Source organism: Piliocolobus tephrosceles, chromosome 8 (genome assembly GCF_002776525.5).
Source record: "Piliocolobus tephrosceles isolate RC106 chromosome 8, ASM277652v3, whole genome shotgun sequence".
Lineage (NCBI taxonomy): Eukaryota > Metazoa > Chordata > Mammalia > Primates > Cercopithecidae > Piliocolobus > Piliocolobus tephrosceles.
In genome coordinates this window covers 143340221-143359378 of record NC_045441.1, presented here as the reverse complement: position 1 = coordinate 143359378, position 19158 = coordinate 143340221, and the positions used below count along the sequence as shown (strand labels likewise).

At 43.2% G+C, this 19158-nt stretch overlaps 1 protein-coding gene across 6 annotated transcripts in view; it reads right to left on the bottom strand.

Moving 5' to 3' along the window:
- The window catches only part of HTR5A (5-hydroxytryptamine receptor 5A), an 80934-nt gene that overhangs the window by 51488 nt on the left and 10288 nt on the right, over positions 1-19158 (bottom strand). For 4 of the 6 annotated variants that reach the window (XM_026447001.1, XM_026446999.1, XM_026446997.1 and 1 more), the window contains one exon: positions 18028-18179. The exons of 1 other annotated variant lie outside the window; for it this stretch is intronic. The gene's annotated coding sequence lies outside the window, so the exon portion shown is untranslated. Of the gene's footprint in view, positions 1-8793; positions 9535-18027; positions 18180-19158 lie in introns of those variants that run through there. One more of the 6 variants, XM_026447003.1, reaches the window with a different exon arrangement.

Sequence of the window (19158 nt, the reverse complement as noted above, 5' to 3'; positions counted from 1 at the left end):
ACTGCACCACTGCACTACAGACTGATACAGGTGATAGAATGAGACCCTGTCTCGAAAAAGAAAAGAAAAAGAAAAGATCATCATGACCAAGTGGAATTTATCCCAGGGATGCAAGGATGGTTCAACACATGCAAATCAATCAGGGTGATATACTACAGACTGGGTGATAGAATGAGACCCTGTCTCGAAAAAGAAAAGAAAAAGAAAAGATCATCATGACCAAGTGGAATTTATCCCAGAGATGCAAGGATGGTTCAACACATGCAAATCAATCAGGGTGATATATCACATCAGCTGAATGGAGGACAAAAATCATACGATCATTTCAACTGATGCTAAAAAGTATTTAACATTCAACATCCCTTCATGACAAAAACTCTACACAATAAAAGCTATATGATAACAGACCCACAGCTAGTATCCTACTGAATGGGTCAAAACTGAAAGCCTTTCCTCTAAGTTCTGGAACACAACAAGAATGCCCACTTTTACCACTGTTATTCATTGTAGTACTGGAATTACTGGCTAGAGCAATTAGACAAGAGAAAGAAACAAAGGGCTTCCAAATTGGAAAGGAAGAAGGCATATTATTCTTGTCTGCAGATTAAATGATCTTATATTCGGAAAAACCTAGAGACTACCAAAAAAGTATAAGAACTGATAAACTAATTCATTAAAATTGCAGGATACAAAATCAACATATGAAAATCAGTGGCATTTATATATGCCAAGAGCAAACAATCTGAAAAAGAAATCAAGAAAGTAATCCCATTTATAATAGCCACAAATAAAATAAAATACCTAGGAATTAACCAAGGAAGTGAAAGATCTCTACAATGAAAACTATCAAATGTTGATGAAAGAAATTGAAGAGGACACAAAAAAATGGAAAGATATTCCATATTCATGGATTAGAAGAATTCATATTGTTAAAATGTCCATACTACCTAAAGCAATCTACAGATTCAATGCAATCCTTATCAAATTATCAACGACATTGTTTACAGAAATGGAAAAGAAAATCCTAAAATTTATATGGAGCCAAAAAAGACCCAGAATAGCCAACACTATCCTGAGTAAAAAGAACAAAACTGGAGGAATCACATTACCTGAATTCAAATTATAGTACAAAGCTATGGTAACCAAAGCAGTATGGTGCTGGCATAAAAACAGGCACATAGACCAATGGAACAGAATAGAGAACCCAGAAACAAATCCATACATCTACAATGAACTTATTTTCAACAAAGGTGCCAAGAATATACATTGAGCAAAGGACAGTCTTTTCAATAAATAGTGCTGAGAAACTCAATATATGCAGAATAATAAAACTAGACCTTTATTTTTCACCATATTTTTAAAAATCAAGTCAAAATGGATTAAAGACTTAAATCTAGATCTCAAACTAAAAAACTACTAAAGGAAAACATTGGGGAAACTCTTCAGGATATTGGACTGGGCAAAGATTTCTTGAGTAATACCCCATAAACGCAGGCAACCAAGGCAAAAATAGATAAATGGGATGACATCAATTTTAAGAGCTTCTGCACAACAAAGGAAACAATCAACAAAATGGAGAGACAATCCACAGAATGGAAGAAAATATCTGCAAACTATCCATCTGACAAGGAATTAATAGCCAGAATATGTAAGGAGCTCAAATAACTCAATAAGAAAAAATCTAATAATCTGATTGAAAAATGGGCAAAAGATCTAAACAGACATTTCTCAAAAGAAGACATACAAATGGTAAGCAGGTATATGAGAAGGTGTTCAACATTACTGATTATTAGAGAAATGCAAATCAAAACAATGAGATATCATCTCACCCCAGTTAAAATGGCTTTTATCCCAAAGACAGGCAATAAAGAATGCTGGCAAGAATATGGAGAAAGGGGAACCCTCGTACAATATTGGTGGAAATGCAAATCAGTACAGCCGCTACGGAGAACAGTTTGGAGTTCCTCAGAAAACTATAGAGCTAACATATGATCCAGCAATCCCACTGCTAGGTATATATCCAAAAGAAAAGAAATCAGTATATTGAAGAGATATCTGCACTCCCATGTTTATTGCAGCATTATTCACCATAGCCAAGATTTGGAAGCAACCTAAATGTCCATCAAGAAACAAATGGATAAAGAAAATGTGGTACATATACATGGTGAAGTACTATTCAGCCATAAAAAAGAATGAGATCCTGCCATTTTCAACACCATTGATAGAACTGGAGGCCCTTGTGCTAAGTGAAATAAGTCAGGCACGGAAAGACAAACTTGGCATGTTCTCACTTATTTAGGGGAGCTAGAAATTAAAACAATTGAACTCACAAAGATAGAGACTAGAATGATGGGACGAGGGATGGTTAATGGGTACTCAAATATAGATAGAAGGAATAAGATCTAATATTTGATAGCATAACAGGGTGACTATAGGAAACAATGATTTATTGTCCATTTAAAAATAACTCAAAGAATATTATTGGATTGTTTGTATCACAAAGAAAGGATAAATGCTTGAGGGGATGGATACTTCACTTAATCTGATGTGATTATTATGCATTGTACACTTGTATCAAAATATTCCATGTACTGCATAAAGATATAAACCTACTATGTACCCACAAAAATTAAATATTAAATTTTTTTAAATTAAGGAAATATCAATAAAGTACGAATCAGTTGCCCAAAAATTACAATTTTTTTTTTCAGATGGAGACTCACTCTGTTGCCCAGGCTGGAGTGCAGGGATGCAATCTTGGCTTACTGCAACCTCTGCCTCCCAGGTTCAACACTCTCCTGCCTCAGCCTCCTGAGTAGCTGTGATTACAGGCATGCACCATCACGCCCAGCTAATTTTTTGGGGCTTTTTAGTAGAGACAGGGTTTCCCTGTGTTGGCCAGGTTGGTCTCAAACTCCTGACCTCAAGTGATCCTCCCTCCTCAGCCTCCCAAAATGCTGGGATTATAGGGATGAGCCACCACGCCCGCCCCAAAAATCATTTTTTAATAGTTCCCATTTCTTTCTTCATTATATGTATGTTTTTTTTAAAAGTCATTGAATAGACATTTTTAAATGCTTATCTGTGAATTTCATAATTTGTCTGATTTACGTATCTGTTTCAAGGGATTGATTTTCCTTCTGGTTATGGGTTACCATTTTCTGCTTCTTCACAGGCCTAGTAATTTTTATTGGATGCTGGGCATGATAAATGTCGTATCTCCAAATATCTGGATTTTATGGGGTTTTTTAAAGACAGTGTGTCTGTACCCACAAAAATTAATAATAACAAAACAAGACACGGTCTTGCTCTGTCGCCCAGGCTGGAGGGCAGTGTTGTGATCATAGCTCACTGTAGCCTTGAACTCCTGGGCTCAAGCGATCCTTCTGCCTCATCCTCCCGAGTGGCCAGGGCCACAAGCATGCACCACCTTGCCTGGCTAATTTTGTAATGTTTTTGTAGAGATGTGGTCTTGCCATGTTGCCCAGACTGGTCTTGACCTTGTGACCTCAAGCGATCCTCTTGCCTTGGCTTCCCAAAGTACTGGGATTACAGGCATGAGCCACCATGCCAGGCTAAACTTTGTTTCTGTATTTAGAGTACTGGGTTTTGTGCTGGCTGGCATTTACTTCACTTGCAGATCAGCTTGATACTTGCAAGGCTGGAAGTTTTGTTATCTGCAGAGTATTGAAACCAAAACCTCAACTTATACAACAGGCCTAGCATTCAGCAAAAGAGAAAAACTCTACAAATGTGTACAAGTCAAGCTATCTAAGTTCAAACTGCTTTAACAGCAATTTGTTCAATTTCATATATTCCAAAGTAAGATCACAGGCAAAGTGATTTAACAGTAACTCCTCAGGAACTCATAGAGAGCTGGATGCTTCTCCAGTATTCATTTATTTTCTAATTTTTACCCCAAACCTACATAATATTAATGTTTCAATGCACTTCTAACAAACTCTAATAGGAAGCAGGCGGTTTACTGTATGACACACAGTATGCTTGGACAACATAAGAAAAGAGGTGCATCTGGTAGGCAAAAAACACACACACAGTGGGACACTGATCAGAGGAAGGACACAGGTGTGCTTTCTCATTCAATCATTAGTTTACCAAATGAAGTGGGTGGAAAGGTGATGCTTAAATAACATATTTAGGAAGCTGCCTAAAAGGTGACATTCATGAATGAATGAATGAGAAAGAGGCAGCCATGGAAAGAGCTGGGATCAAAGGCTCAAACATTTACAAATCCTCTAAAAGCAGGAAGAAGGGGTTGCAGTTGTTTTTAAAGATGGCAGACACTGGGCCGGGCGCGGTGGCTCATGCCTGTAATCTCAGCACTTTGGGAGACCAAGGTGGGTGGATCACAATGTCAGGAGATCGAGACCATCCTGGCTAACACGGTCAAACCCTGTCTCTACTAAAAATACAAAGAGTTAGCCGGGCGTGTTTGTGGGCACCTGTAGTCCCAGCTACTTGGGAGGCTGAGGCAGGAGAATGGCGTGAACTTGGGAGGCAGAGCTTGCAGTGAGCCAATATCGCACGACTGTACTCCAGCCTCGGCAACAGAGAAAGACTCCGTCTCAAAAAAAAAAAAAAAGAGATAGCAGACACATGCCTGTAATCCCAGCCCTTTGGGTGGCAGAGGCCAGTGGATCACTTGAGGTCAGGAGTTCAAGACCAGCCTGGCCAACATGGCAAAACCCCATCTATTAAAAATACAAAAACTAGCCAGGTATGGTGGTGCACACCTGTAGTCCCAGCTACTTGGGAGGCTGAGGCCAGAGAAACTCTTGAACCCAGAAGGCGGAGGTTGCAGTGAGCCAAGATCACACTACTGCACTCCAGCCTGGGCAACAGAACAAGGCTCCATCTCAAAAAAAAAAAAAAAGATGGCAGATACTGGAGGATATTTGCATGATGGTGGAAATGCTCTCATGAAGAGCCGGAGAAATGCATGCTAGAGAGAAGGGAAGATGGAAAGAGCCAAGGCATTGAAGCATTTAGGAAACAGTAAAAGACCCATTCAACATTCATTGTTTTGGTTGTCAACATCCCTTCCTCCTTCTTAACCGGGCTCCCCAGTTTCCTCTGGGGAAAATACCTCAATACTCACCCCATGCGCATTGTGTGAAGCACTGGTGGGACTCTCAATTAAGGTGCCTGCAATCCTCCAGCCAGGAACATGGCTCAGCTACACCCTCTGCCCCCACACTTTGATTCCTGCACTTACTAAATGGTTGGTGTGGGACTGTAGCCCTTGGAGGATTTGACTGACTAGTTCCTGACACCTCCTTATCAAGAGCTGCGCTGGTTCCCAGATGTCTCTGGGAACCCATCCATTTAGTGAGATATCCAATATTTCTCAAACTCCCTTTTGGAATAAGTTAGCCAGCATGCGCTTTATTGATATAGAACTGACATATAAGCACCTACCATGTGCCAGACTCTGAGGCAGGAGCTGGAGGATACATTATTGCAAAAATATTAAGGCATCCACTCTGTTTTCATGGCATGTAGATTTAGCTAGGTGAACACACATTAATTAAATCATCACACAAATACATTAAATGAGAATGGGTCAGGCGTGGTGGCTCACACCTATAATCCCAACACTTTGAGAGGCCAAGATGGGGGGATCTCTTGAGTCCAGGAGTTCAAGACCAGCCTGGGCAACATAGAGGGATCCTGTCTCTGTTAAAACATGAGAGGGGCGGTAGGTGCTGCAGCAGAGGAGCTGAGAGAGCTCAGGGGATTTAACTAAACTGAGAAAAGTTTCCTTCAGTAAGTGCTTGTGTGTAATTCTTTTTTTTTTTTGAGATGGAGTCTCACTCTGTTACCCAGGCTGGAGTGCAGTGGTGCGATCTCAGCTCACTGCAAGCTCTGTCTCCTGGGTTCAAGTGATTCTCCTGCCTCAGCCTCCCAAGTAGCTGATATTACAGGTGTGCGCCAGCACACCTGGCTAATTTTTGTATTCTTAGCAGAGATGGGGTTTCTCCACGTTGGCCAGGCTAGTCTTGGACTCCTGACCTCAGGGGATCCCCGCCTCGGCCCTCTGCCTCCCAAAGTGCCAGGATTACATGCGTGAGCCACCGTGCCCATTCTGAAAGACGACTAGAATTAACTAGTCATGTGAAAAGGGGAGGGAGGAGCATCTGGGGATGTGAGAAAGCATGTTCTGGCATGGGAAGTAGCATAGGAGGTATTTGGAATGACAAAGAGTGTAATACGACTAGAGTGAAAGAAATAACAGAGACAGTGGGTAGGAGATGTGGCTGATGCAGTCCGTAAGGACCAGTTCACTCATAGCCTTTGGGCCACAGAATAGAGGACATCACTGAAACAGTTTAAAGCGGGGCCAATATGATCAGATCTGTATTTTAAAAATATGGTCTGGTGGGCCGGGCACAGCGGCTCATGTCTGCAATCCCAGCACTTTAGGAGGCCGAGGCAGGCAGATCACCTGAGGTCAGGAGGTCGAGACCAGTCTCCTGTTGAGGAGGCTGAGACCCCATCTCTACAAAAAATACAAACAAATAAGCCGAGCATAGTGGTGCACGTTTGTAGTCCCAGCTACTTGGGAGGCTGAGGCAGGAGAATTGCCTGGACCTGAGAGGCAGAGGTTGCAGTGAGCTGAGATTATGCCATTGCACTTCAGCTTGGGTGACAAGAGCGAAAATCAGTCTCCAAAAAAAAAAAATGTGGTCTGGCTCTGTGTGGAAAATGTATCGGAAGGTAAGAGTGAGCTTACCTCACCTAGCCAGGTGGAACGGCTAGGAGGTCACTGTCATAGTCCAGGCTCACAGTGATGAGAAGAGTTTGGACTATGAGCGCATGGACAGGCAGAGAAGGGTTGTAGACTACCCAAGAGATATTTAGGGCAAAATCATTAGGAACAGACGGTATAGAGTCCAGGGTGGGTGGGAGAGGTAGAGGCATCAAGGTCTAAGTTTCTGGCCTGCATAACTGGATGGAGGGCTCCTTTCACAGATACAAAAAATACTAGAAAATAGCAAGCTTTAGCATAAAAATTAAGTTCAGTTTGGGGCATATTAAGTTTGCAGTGCTTTTGAGCAAGAGGAGATGTTAAATATCAAGTGGAATAGGACTACAGCTCAGAAAGATGTCTGAGCTGGACATGTACCTTTGAGAGTTGTGTGTGTATGGGTGGTGTCTTATTCCATTTGGGCTCTGCTATCACAAAAATTCCATAGACTGGGTGGCTTACACAGTAAACATTTATTTCTCACAGTTCTAGAGGCTGGGAAGTCCAAGATCAAGGTGCCAGCAGATTTGGCAGCCGGTGAGGGCTGCTTCCTGATTCATAGAGGGCCAGCTTCTCACTCTACCCTCACGTGAGAAATAGGGCAAGAGAGCGCTCTTGTGTCTTTTAGAAGGGCACGATTTCACTCAGAAGGGCTCCACCTTCATGACTTAGTCATCTCCCAAAGACCCTATCTTCTACCACCATCACTTTGGGTGGTTAAGATTTCAACATATGGGCCGGGCACGGTGCCTCATACCTGTAATCCCAGCACCTTGGGAGGCCAAGGCCAGTGGATCACAAGGTCAGGAGTTCGAGACCAGCCCAGCCAATACGGTGAAACCACGTCTCTACTAAAAATACAAAAAAAAAAACTAGCCAGGCATGGTGGTGCGTGCCTGTAGTCCCAGCTACTTGGGAGGCTGAGGCAGGAGAGTCGCTTGAACTGAGGAGGCGGAGATTGCAGTGAGCCGAGATTGTACCACTGCACTCCAGCCTGGGCCATAGAGAGAGATTCTGTCTCAAAAGAAAGATTTCAACATATGAAATTTAAGGGGATACAAACAGGTGGTAACTGATACTGCAGCATAGTAGACAGTTTTGGAGAGAATACAAAATAAGAACTGAGCCTTTGCTGAGCTGCATAGGGAATGAAATATCTGCAAAGGTCACAGAGGAGGTGTAGCCAGAGAGATGGCCAGGAGAGGGTCCTGTCCAGGAAGCCACAGAAGGAGTGTTTGAAAAAAAACAGCAAGGTCAACAGTGCCATTGGCTGCTAAGGGACCAGTAGGACAAAGGCCAATGTTGTCTGTGGATTTAATAATATGGAGGTCCCTGTGCCCCTGAGAACTGTGTTAGTGGGTCAACGGAAGTCAGATTAGCATGGGTTGAAGAGTTGGGAGTGAGAAAATGGAAACAGTAAATATAAACTATGCTTTTGAGGAATATGACTATGAAGAAAGAGAGAAATTCAAAGGAGATTTGGAGTGGAGGAGAAGTCTGGAATGTATAAAGTGGGGATGTTTAGAAGCAGTAGCTTATTTAAAAGCTTTTTGGGGGATTCTATTAAGAAGTGTGGTATACGTAAGGGAGAAGGAATGAGTGACAGGCTCCTGAGGATACAGGCAGATGGGGGAAGATGTAAAGCTCTAAAGTTAGAAGTGCAGTTTCCCTATTGCACCTGGAGGGAAGCCAGGAGGGAAGTTGCAGATGTGAGTGAATTTGTGTCACAGGCCCTGAATCCAAGCTCAATTAGAGAAGCAGGGCACTGAGGCGATATACCAAGAAGGTATTTTGGAAACGGAGCCTTATGCGGCTGATTAAACCATCTGAGTGAGGCTGTTGAGTCTGTCTGGGACTGGCATCCGAAGTCTTCAGGGTGGGCAGCAGGAAGGGAAGATAAGAGTGAAGCGGAGGAAGCCAAGAGGGTCTGGGCTGGAACCCTCATCAGGCTCTCACTGCCTCCAGTACTCCTGCTTTGGGGAAGGGGCAGCCCAATGGTGAAGCTGCAGGACTTAAACACTCACCTGGCCCAGGAGGTGGAAAAGCTTCAGGAGGATCCCACAGGAGCAGGAAGAGCTGTGGGCCCAGCTGCTGCTCAGCCCAGGCCCGGGAGCCACAGAAAAGCAACAACATGCGTGTGTCGGGGCGGCGCCTGGGGTCTCCGTGCCAGCCTCCAGAACGTGAAAAGAGAATGGCTGCTGCTCCACTTCTGCCTTCCAAATCTTCGACAAATGTCTCTGTGGCCCATGCTAACCCGAAACCATGCAGAGAAGGGAACTCTGGGAAACGTAGCTCCTACTTGGCTAAATTGACACAATACAATTCCAGCACCATCCTCCCTTTGTTGACTTGGCATACAAAGCCATCACTTTCAGCCATGCTTAACTTCCAAATAGAGATGGTAGCAAAACCATGCTTCTGCCACCTATCATAAAGCAATTATCCTTCATACAACTAAAAACATGCTGATTCTCTCCCCCAAAACTGGATAGAAAGACCTTTTCTTCAAAGTTAGATGCTGCTGCTTCCATTTCTAATTGAGTTGCATTCCCCTTTGGCATCCTGCAAGCCAGACACTGCGATATGAAGTTCACTGCTTTACACACCTCATGTCAGATTACAGGAGGACGGAGGGTGAGAAAGGGAGAAAACGTTGGCTATACCAATTATATATATTTATCTTCACAGTGAAATAAGGAAGAAACACCCATAGCTATGACAGCCTTTGTTTCTGCAGCTAGTCATGTGGTCATAATTGGAATTTATTAATTTATTTATATTTTGAGACAGGGTTTCACTCTGTCGCCCAGGCTGGAGTGCAGTGGTGCGATCTCGGCTCACTGCAACCTCCACCTCCCGGGTTCAAACGATTCTCCTGCTCAGCCTCCCGAGTAGCTGGCAGTACAGGCACGTACTGTCACATCCAGCTAATTTTTGTATTTTTAGTAGATCAGGGTTTCACCATGTTGGCCAGGTTTGTCTCGAACACCTGACCTCAAGTGATCCACCCTCCTCAGCCTCCCGAAGTGGTGGGATTACAGATGCGAGCCATCGCGCCCAGCCCCTAATTGGTTTTTATAACTACTTTCTTCTGTTACACAGTCCGTATTTCCTTCGCCCAGAGCAAGCACCTGGACTAGTTATAGGTTGTCGTTTTCTACTGGCTTCAATCACAGGGCATAGGAGTAGTGTCAGAGGTGTTGGAACCAGAGCAACTCCATTTTGAATAGAGACTGGGTAAAATGAGGCTGAGACCTACTGGGCTGCATTCCCAGATGGTTAAGATGTTCTAAGTCACAGGATGAGATAGAAGGTCGCCACAAGACACAGGTCATAAAGATCTTGCTTATAAAACAAGTTGCAATAAAGAAGCTGGCTAAAACCCACCCAATCCAAGATGGCCACAAGAGTGATCTCTGGTCGTCCTCACTGCTACATTCCCATTAGCACCATGACAGTTTACAAATGCCATGACATAGTCGAGAAGTGACCCCATATGGTCTAAAAAGGGGAACCATGAATAATCCACCCCTTGTTTAGCTTATCATCAAGAAATAACCATAAAAATGGGCAACCAGCAGCCCTCGGGGCTGCTCTGCCTATGGAGTAGCCATTCTTCATTCCTTTACTTTCTTAATAAATGTACTTTCACTTTGTGGACTCGTCCTGAATTCTTTCTTGCATGAGATCCAAGAACCCTCTCTTGGAGTTTGGATCAGGACCCCTTTCCGGTAACAGTAGTAAGAAGCTCGCTAGAGTTGTAAGAAGAAGGATAGGCAAGTGAGCTCCAAGGCAGCCTAAGATTATTATTATTGGAGGGAATTCAAGAAAAACATGTCTGGGAAATTGATGTAAGCTCATAGTGGCAATAGTGGCCCATCAAGGCACAGGAGGGGCAGTGTGGAGAAGCATGATTTTTTTTTTTTTTTTCGCCAGTAAGAGTGAATATCCTAACAAAATGCTTAATTATTATCAACCAAATTATTATTGCAAGATGCAGGGTGAAAACAGTCATGTATTCACATCAAATTCTCCTAATTTAACTTGCTTTAGCATGTTTTGCTTTACCAGCTAAAATGTCTGCATGTCTCCCATCTTATCACGAAGGAAATGAGAAGGAAGAAGAATATTGAGTCAAGCAAGATAGAAGAGAGGATTTGAAAAAAGAAAGCCAAGGCCGGGCACGGTGGCTCACGCTTGTAATCCCAGCACTTTGGGTGGCCGAGGCAGGTGGATCACCTGAGGTCAGGAGTTCGATGCCAGCCATGGCCAACATGGTGAAACCCCGTCTCTGCTAAAAATGCAAAACATTAGCTGGGCGTGGTGGCAGGCACCTGTAATCCCAGCTACTCACGGAGGCTGAGGCAGGAGAATCGCTTGAACCCAGGAGGCAGAGGTTGCAGTGAGCCTAGATCATGCCACTGCACTCCAGCCTGGGCAACACAGCGAGACTCTGTCTCAAAAAAAAAAAAAAAAAAAAAAGAATAAAGAAAAAGAAAGCCAAGGAAAAAACTGGGAAGCAAGTGTAGAGAAAGGGAGAAAAAAGGATCGTCTTGGCTTCAAGTAGCTCAAGTCCCTGCAAAGTTTCCTGATTTTGTTTGCCGTTTGGAATCTTCCTTTAGCATTAAAAGGGATTAATAATTTTATATCTGAAACCATCTGACTGAGCATATAAGTAACTATTCTTATGACAGAGCCCAAGAGTGACTGCCCAGAATATCACAGGGTAGCAAACTGGCAAGCACTGGGGTACTGAGGCTCAAGCATGCTAAGCGCTGATGAATCTTTTTTAAATACTAGCACTAAAAAGAATAAGTAACACTTCTTTCTCTGATTCTACTGAGTGTGTCATGGATAAATGGAATGAGATACATAAATTATAACACCTAAAATAAGACACAAAACTCCAGTGTTTCTTTTTTTTTTTCTCTGAGACAGAGTCTTGCTCTGTCACCCAGGCTGTTGTGCAGTGGCATGATCTTGGCTCAGTGCAACCTCCGCTTCCTGGGTTCAAATGATTCTCTTGCCTCAGACACCCGAGTAGCTGGGACCACGGTGTGCACTTCCATGCCTGGCTAATTTTTTTGTGTTTTAGTAGAGACATGGTTTCATCATGTTGGTCAGGTTGGTCTCGAGCTCCTCACCTCAAGTGATCCACCCACCTCGGCCTCCCAAAGGGCATGAGCCACCGTGCCCAGCCCTAGTTCCAGTTTTTATGATGTTTTTCTACAGTGGTGTTCAGGACCTGCTACCCCAAAATAGGGTATAGTGAATATTTCAAGCTGCAGGCATTAACCTTCCCTCTTCTCCCCTGAAGAAGGTCATTAGCTCCTCAGGTGAGAGGCGCCCTCCCTAGACTCCGGGGAAAACAGCGCTCTTACTGTCAAGCTCACTGTGCTCAGCTCAGACCCTTCGTCCTCTCACTTCTCCCCTCTGTGGCTCTTCATCAAATCTAGCATAAAAATGCTCAGATTTCACCATTTCTTTGGGTCATTTCCTTATGAAGGCCCCTGTGTCATGTAAGACTTTTAAAATTTGTGTACTTTCCTGTTGTCAGTCTGTCTTCTGCTACAGGAGCCCAGCTGAAAACTTAGCAAGGGAGAAGAAGAGATATTTTTCCTCCCCTTCAACACATATCCGATACATTGAACATTTTTACAGGAATGGAACGTTCAACTCAATTCAACACTATCTGCATATTCCCCTGATTTTTTAAATACTTCTTCTAAAGTTCACGTGGCTGCCTCATATAGATAAACGGATTAAGTAAATTCTCTCACTTAGAAAGGTACCAAAATTATTCAAGACTCTGTTAAATCCTCACTGAATCACTGGAATGTTGCCTGGACAAAGCGTTGTAAAAGTAACTGTCTTTTATCTTTGCTTTTTGTAGTTTTATTTTCCTTTCCCTCCACAACTATGGCGCAGATGCTGTCCTCTACGCCAGCGCGTGAGTAACAGGAGCAAGACGGTGTACCAGTGTTCTTAGCAGGCACCCAATGAGGGCTTCTTATATGCCAGTGGAAAGAGCAGAAAGTCCAGGCTACCCAATCAATGCACGCTTCTTATTTATTTATTTATTTATTTAAGACAGAGTTTCACTCTTGTTGCCTAGGCTGGAGTGCCATGGTGTAATCTCGGCTCACCACCACAACCTCCGCCTCCCGGGTTCAAGGGATTCTCCTACTTCTGCCTCCCCAGTAGCTGGGATTACAGGCATGCGCCACTACGCTGGGCTAATTTTGTATTTTTAGTAGAGACAGAGTTTCTCCATGTTGGTCAGGCTGGTCTTGAACTCCCGAACTCAGGTGATCTGCCCGCCTTGGCCTTCCAAAGTGCTGGGATTACAGGCATGAGCCACTGTGCCTGGCCTGCATGCTGCTTTCCTGCGAGCTTCTTTTTGATTCATCCTTTCCCCTCCATACTCTTGACTAATAATATTTCTTTTTTTTTTTTTTAAGATGGAGTCTCACTCTGTCACCCAGGCTGAAGTGCAATGGTGCAATCTCAGCTCACTGCAACCTCCACCTCCTGGGTTCAAGCAATTCTCCTGCCTTAGCCTCTGGAGTAGCTGGGATTACAGGTGCCTGCCACCTTGCCCGGCTAATTTTTATATTTTTAGTAGAGACGGAGTTTCATCATGTTGGCCAGGCTGGTCTCGAACTCCTGACCTCAAGTGATCTGCTCGATCGGCCCCCCAAACTGCTGGGATTACAGGCGTGAGCCACCACACCCAGCCGACTAATAATATTCTTACTATGGTCTTTGTCTTTCTAGAGAGTAGTATGTTTTTAAATGAAAAAAATGAACCCATTTACCACCGAGGAGAGAATTACTTGTGAACCCTATTAACGAAATGTAGCACAGTGTTAGAACTTCTATATGGTTGGGTTTATAACATCTTTGAAAATTTGTCTTGAGAATTAACTGGGAATAGAAAGTTCATAGCAAGAAGTGACTCACAGACGCCCTTTTAGATTTGCAGTTTCTAAATTTGCTCTAAGCTTAAAGCTCAAATACTTATTGATGTAAAAAGACTTTAAAAATGTATATTAATTCATTTAAGGAGCCACACACCTCATTTTGTGACCATTTTCTCTTTGGTGAATATGTTGTTCATTAAAATGGTTAAAATAGGCCAGGCATGGTGGCTCACGGCCGTAATCCCAGTACTTTGGGAGGCCAAGGTGGATGGATTGCTTGAGCCCCAGAGTTTCAGACCAGCTGGGCAACATGGTGAAATCCCATCTCTAAAAAAAAATACAAAAAACTAGCTAGGCATGGTGGCAAGCACCTGTAGTCCCAGCTACTTGGGAGGTGGGAGGATCAGCTGAGCCCGGGATGTTGAGGCTGCAGTGAGCCATGATCATGCCACTGAACTGTAGCCTGGGTGACAGAGTGAGACTCTATCTCAAAAAACCAAAACCAGCCCAGCACGGTGGCTCACACCTGTAATCCCGGCACTTTGGGAGGCTGAGGCGGGTGGATCACCTGAGGTCAGGAATTCGAGACCAGCCTGGACAACATGGTGAAACCACATCTCTACTAAAAACACAAAAATTAGCTGGGCATGGTGGTGGACGCCTGTAGTCCCAGCTATGTGGGATGCTGAGGCACGAGAATCGCTTGGACCTGGGAGGTGGAGGTTGCAATGAACTGAGATCATGCCACTGCACTCCAGCCTGGGCAACAGAGTGATACTCGGTCTCAAAAAAAAAAAAAAAAAAAAAGAACTTCCCCCCCAAAAATTGTTATAACATGTTGAAATATCTGCTTTTTTCCTAATAAAAAATGGTTTCTATTAATACCTGTGAAAAAGTCCCTAAAATTCCTATATTTATCTTGCTAGAGACACTGAATTAACTCCTTTTAGATTGGTGCTCTTCTTTTATTCCATGAGCTTCACTAAACAATAAGCATTTATATTTAACATACGATGAGCACATTTCACTAAGACTTTCTTCATTTTCACCTGTGCTGTGCTAATAAGTCTCAAATTAAACAGCTCCATCCAGTCTCCGCAGCTGGCATTATACCCCACTGAGTATCGCAAACTGGAAAATGAGTATTTGGGGAGGCTTCATAATTATACTAAGATGAAAATCTTGGCAGCTAGGAGATACTTATTTTTCAAGATTTGAGAGAAAATTTAATGAAAGTGCCACAAATATATTACTTAGGATGATAGTTTGCACTTAATATGAGGCCCCATTTCTCAGTGGATTTCAAAGTCTTGACTAATTAATTAGCCCTAATTCCCTTGTTTTCCTGATGGTCAAGCATTCAGACAGACCTCCTGAGACCACAGAGTTATCACAGTGAAGCAGGGAGAGTGCTGTATGGGGGTCAAGAGGCTCATTAGTTAGTGAACACCTGTTGGGTTTTAGTCTTTCTTTGTTTCTTCCACTTGCTAGTGTGTGACCTTGGAAAACCCAACACAGGGTCAGCAAACCAAGGCCCAAAGGCTAACTCTGGCCTGCTGCCTGGTTTTGTACATAAAGTTTTATTGGAACACAGTCTTGCTCATTTTTACATAGAGCATCTGTGGCTGCTTTCACACCGCAACAGCAGAGTCGAGAAGTCACAAGAGAGATCGTATAAACCACAACGCCTAAAATATTTTCTATCTGGGCCTTTACAGAAAAATGTTTGCTGACCCTTGATCTAACCTTCCCAAACGTGTTTCTCCAGCTGTAAAGTATAATGAAATAGAACAAGGAAACCTTATTAGAATAAGTTTTAAATCTGTATGATGATGATTATCTTTAAAGAGGCCCTAAAAGGTGAAAAATCCCTGGCAGTGATGTTAATTCATTCAAAATGCATCCATCCACTCCTTAAATATTTACTCATCATCCAGGCCTTGATATCAGGCCTCATACTAAATATGGAAGGGAATATGAGTTAAGGGAAAGTAAAACTTGTTTTAGGCCAGGTGCAGTGGCTTACGCCTGATATCCTAGCACTTGGGGAGGTCAAGGTGGGAGGATGGCTTGAGCTCAGGAGCTCGAGACCAGCCTGGGCAACACAGTGGACCCAACTTCCTTTTTTATTTGTTTGTTTGTTTTCTTTTGTGTTGAGATGGAGTCTTGCTCTGTCACCCACACTAGAGTGTAGTGGCACCATCCTGTCTCACTGCAACCTTCACTTCCCAGGTTCAAGCGACTCTCCTGCCTCAGCCTCCTGGAGTAGCTGGGATTACAGGCACCTACCACCACGCCTGGCTAATTTTTGTATTTTTAGTAGAGACAGGGTTTCACTATGTTGGCCAGGCTGGTCTCAAACTCCTGACCTCAAGCGATCTGCCGGCCTCAGCCTCCCAGCGTGCTAGGATTACAGGCATGAGCCACCGTAGCCAGCCTGAGACCCCGTTTCTACATAAAATTGTAAAAGTAGCCAGTGGTGTGTGCCTGTGGTCTCATCTACTTGGGAGGCTGAGGTGGGAAGGTCGCTTGGGCCCTGTGAAGTCGAGGCTGCAGTGAGCTGTGATTGTGCCACTGCACTTTCAGCCTGGGCAACACAGCGAGACCCTGTCTTAAAATCAAAAACTTGTTTTAGTACTGGAGGGGTTGGGAGTGGGGCGGTGGTGCTGATGAGATGGCAAAGTATTTTAGAATACAGTCTTTTTGATACTGTAAATGTAAGTATTGGGATGAAGGCAAGCTCTCACATTTGAGGCTCCCTCTAGCCTTGTTTGTACTCCTTGCCCTGAAAATGGTTCATAGCAGCCACACCAGCCATTATGTTGGGTGGGATGAACTCTGTCACATGTTGTTGAGTTAGTCATCCTTGATCCAAGCCAAAGAGCTGCCAGTTATATAATTTATTTATATGCATGTAAATCACAAGTCAAAGAGATCAAAGAAATTCTTTCTCAAGGCATCAGAGATGTTTCATGAAATGGGACATCTAAGGTTGGCCATAGGAAGAGCAGGTGCGATTTGCACAGGTGCATGTGTGCAGAGGGTTGCTGGTGATGGAACACAGCCATGGCTGCGGTGGGAAAGTTCTGGATGTGTTTGGAGAGTCAAGTACTGTAATCTAGTCTGCTGAGAGTGGGAGGACATGGGCCTGGTGTGCTCAGGCTATGGCGTACAAAAGTGGGGGTGTATGATATAAAGCGACAGCTTAGAGAGTTCTCTGAAAGGCAGGCTAAGGTGATTGAACTTCAGTCTACAAGTGGTGGGAAACTATGGGACATTTTATAACCAAAGCAGTGAGTCAGCATTGTCTAGCTAGTACTTTTTTGGATATTGTGGAACTAGCAGCACTACTTTGCCTGCTATTATACACTGAATAGGGGCAGGCCAGGTACGGTGGCTCACGCCCGTAATCCTAACATTTTGGGAGGCTGAGGCTGGCAGATCACTTGAGGTCAGGAGTTTGAGACCAGCCTGGCCAACATGGTGAAACCCCGTCTCTCCTAAAAATACAAAAATTAGTCAGGTGTGGTGGCACGCGTCTATACTCTCAGCTACTTGGAGGCTGAGGCAGGAGAATTTGCTTGAACCCGGGAGGTAGAGACTGCAGTGAGTCGAGATTGCAGTACTCCACTCCACCCTGAGCGACAGTCAGACCTTGTCTCAATAAAATAAAAAATAAAATAAAATAAAAACAGAATAGGAGCAGATATTTTCCAAATGGAATCAAATGGAATACCAGTTTTTACAGTCTCAACTTCAGCCTGTAAAATGTTTTGATAGGAATTTAAAATAGTAGGATTCTAATCTATGAGAAATATGGACAGTCATTTCTTCATATAAAGCTTTTCCCTGAAGGTGTCCAACCCGCTTCTTTGTACATGTCTCCTGCACTCCATCCCACAACATCTTCCTCCAGGCAGGAGCTGACTGCTAGTCCTGCCACCCCACCATGCTCATTCCCAAGCCCAGGCCTCTGCTCAGGCTTCCCTTTCAAAGGGAACAGGCATCCTCCTCTTCCTGTTGATCTTCGAAGGTCTCTCAAGACCCCTCCTCTAAAACGACCTCCCGAAACATCCCTGTCTCTGTCGCATCTCATACTTTGAATTCCATTACCCTACACAACTCACATTGGCATCTGATACGCTGCTTACAGGCTGGAACTCAGTCATTCTATGGACGGGCCTTGACTGCAACACAAAGCCTGTATGCAATGCACCTACGTGCTCAGTACAGGTTTGTTCAACTACAGTGGATTTCCTATCATCAGATCACTTCACTGGACTACATGCACTGGGCTTGTGTTTTTAACTATACCAGTACCCAAGCTTTACTCACGTAACTTCTTGATGGATCAGGGCCTCTCCCAGGTAGTGATGCTGTGGATAAGGGGCAATGCAGAGAGAGGGAAAAATGGGCAACAGTGTCCTGTCTCTGTCCGCATCTGCCTGCACAGGGCTGGCTGCTCATATCTCCGTGCAGAGGCCCTTCTAAAGTGGGAAGAGAAGGCAAAATCAGCCATTTTGTAGATGCGGCCTCATTTTTGCTCTCTGAAAACACATCGCTACATGAAAACATAGTTATCCACAAATTGTTTATATTTATAAACATGGAATAATATGGCTTATCGATTTCCTCAAGCCATATAGCTGTTAGGCTTATCAGTCTCTTATGTCTTCCCAAAAAATGTCATCGATTTAGTCCACTGACAAGTCTGAGGAAAATCTAAATATTTTATTATGCCATGTATACCAGGTGATAGTTTCAGAAACTCTCCTTTTCATTATAATTTAGTATTATTTGATGTGTCATGATTATTTTATTGTCTATAACAGAGATCATGTGACAGGGCTATTTCTTACAGAAGTCTATATTCTAGGATGTATTTTATGCTTAAACAAAGGACATAGCCATTGAGTTCAAATTGGACAGAAATTATGGAGTCTCAAGTCAAGTTTTTACATACATCATGGTTCAAAACAAGTGAGAAACACCTTTGCAAGTATCTGATATCTCACCTAAAATTCCCCTTAATCTGTCTTATTCCTGCCACTGATCATAAAACAATAAGTGTAAGACTTGGCAATATTCCCTCTCGTCAGAAGCTTTCCAATTATTGAAAATTAAGTAACTCCCCATAGAGGAGAAATCATTAAATATATAGTAAATAATAAGGTTAATTAATTTAACCCCTTCTAATTAGGAAACTAATTAAATCAGAAAATTAAAACTGACACGAGACATTAAACATAAAATTGTCTCTTCCACTTCAACCAATTCCAAAAGAGAAATATATATTAGCTACAAAAAATATAAATCTGTATACTCTGTTCAACCTAAATAAAGTTAGATTTTTCCATAGTATAGCTATTACTTTTAGAGAGTTTACCTGTTTACTATTTCTATTGTATATGAAATTAAACTCTTTCAATGTTTTTAAAGAATGAATTAGAATAAGTCTAAAAATGA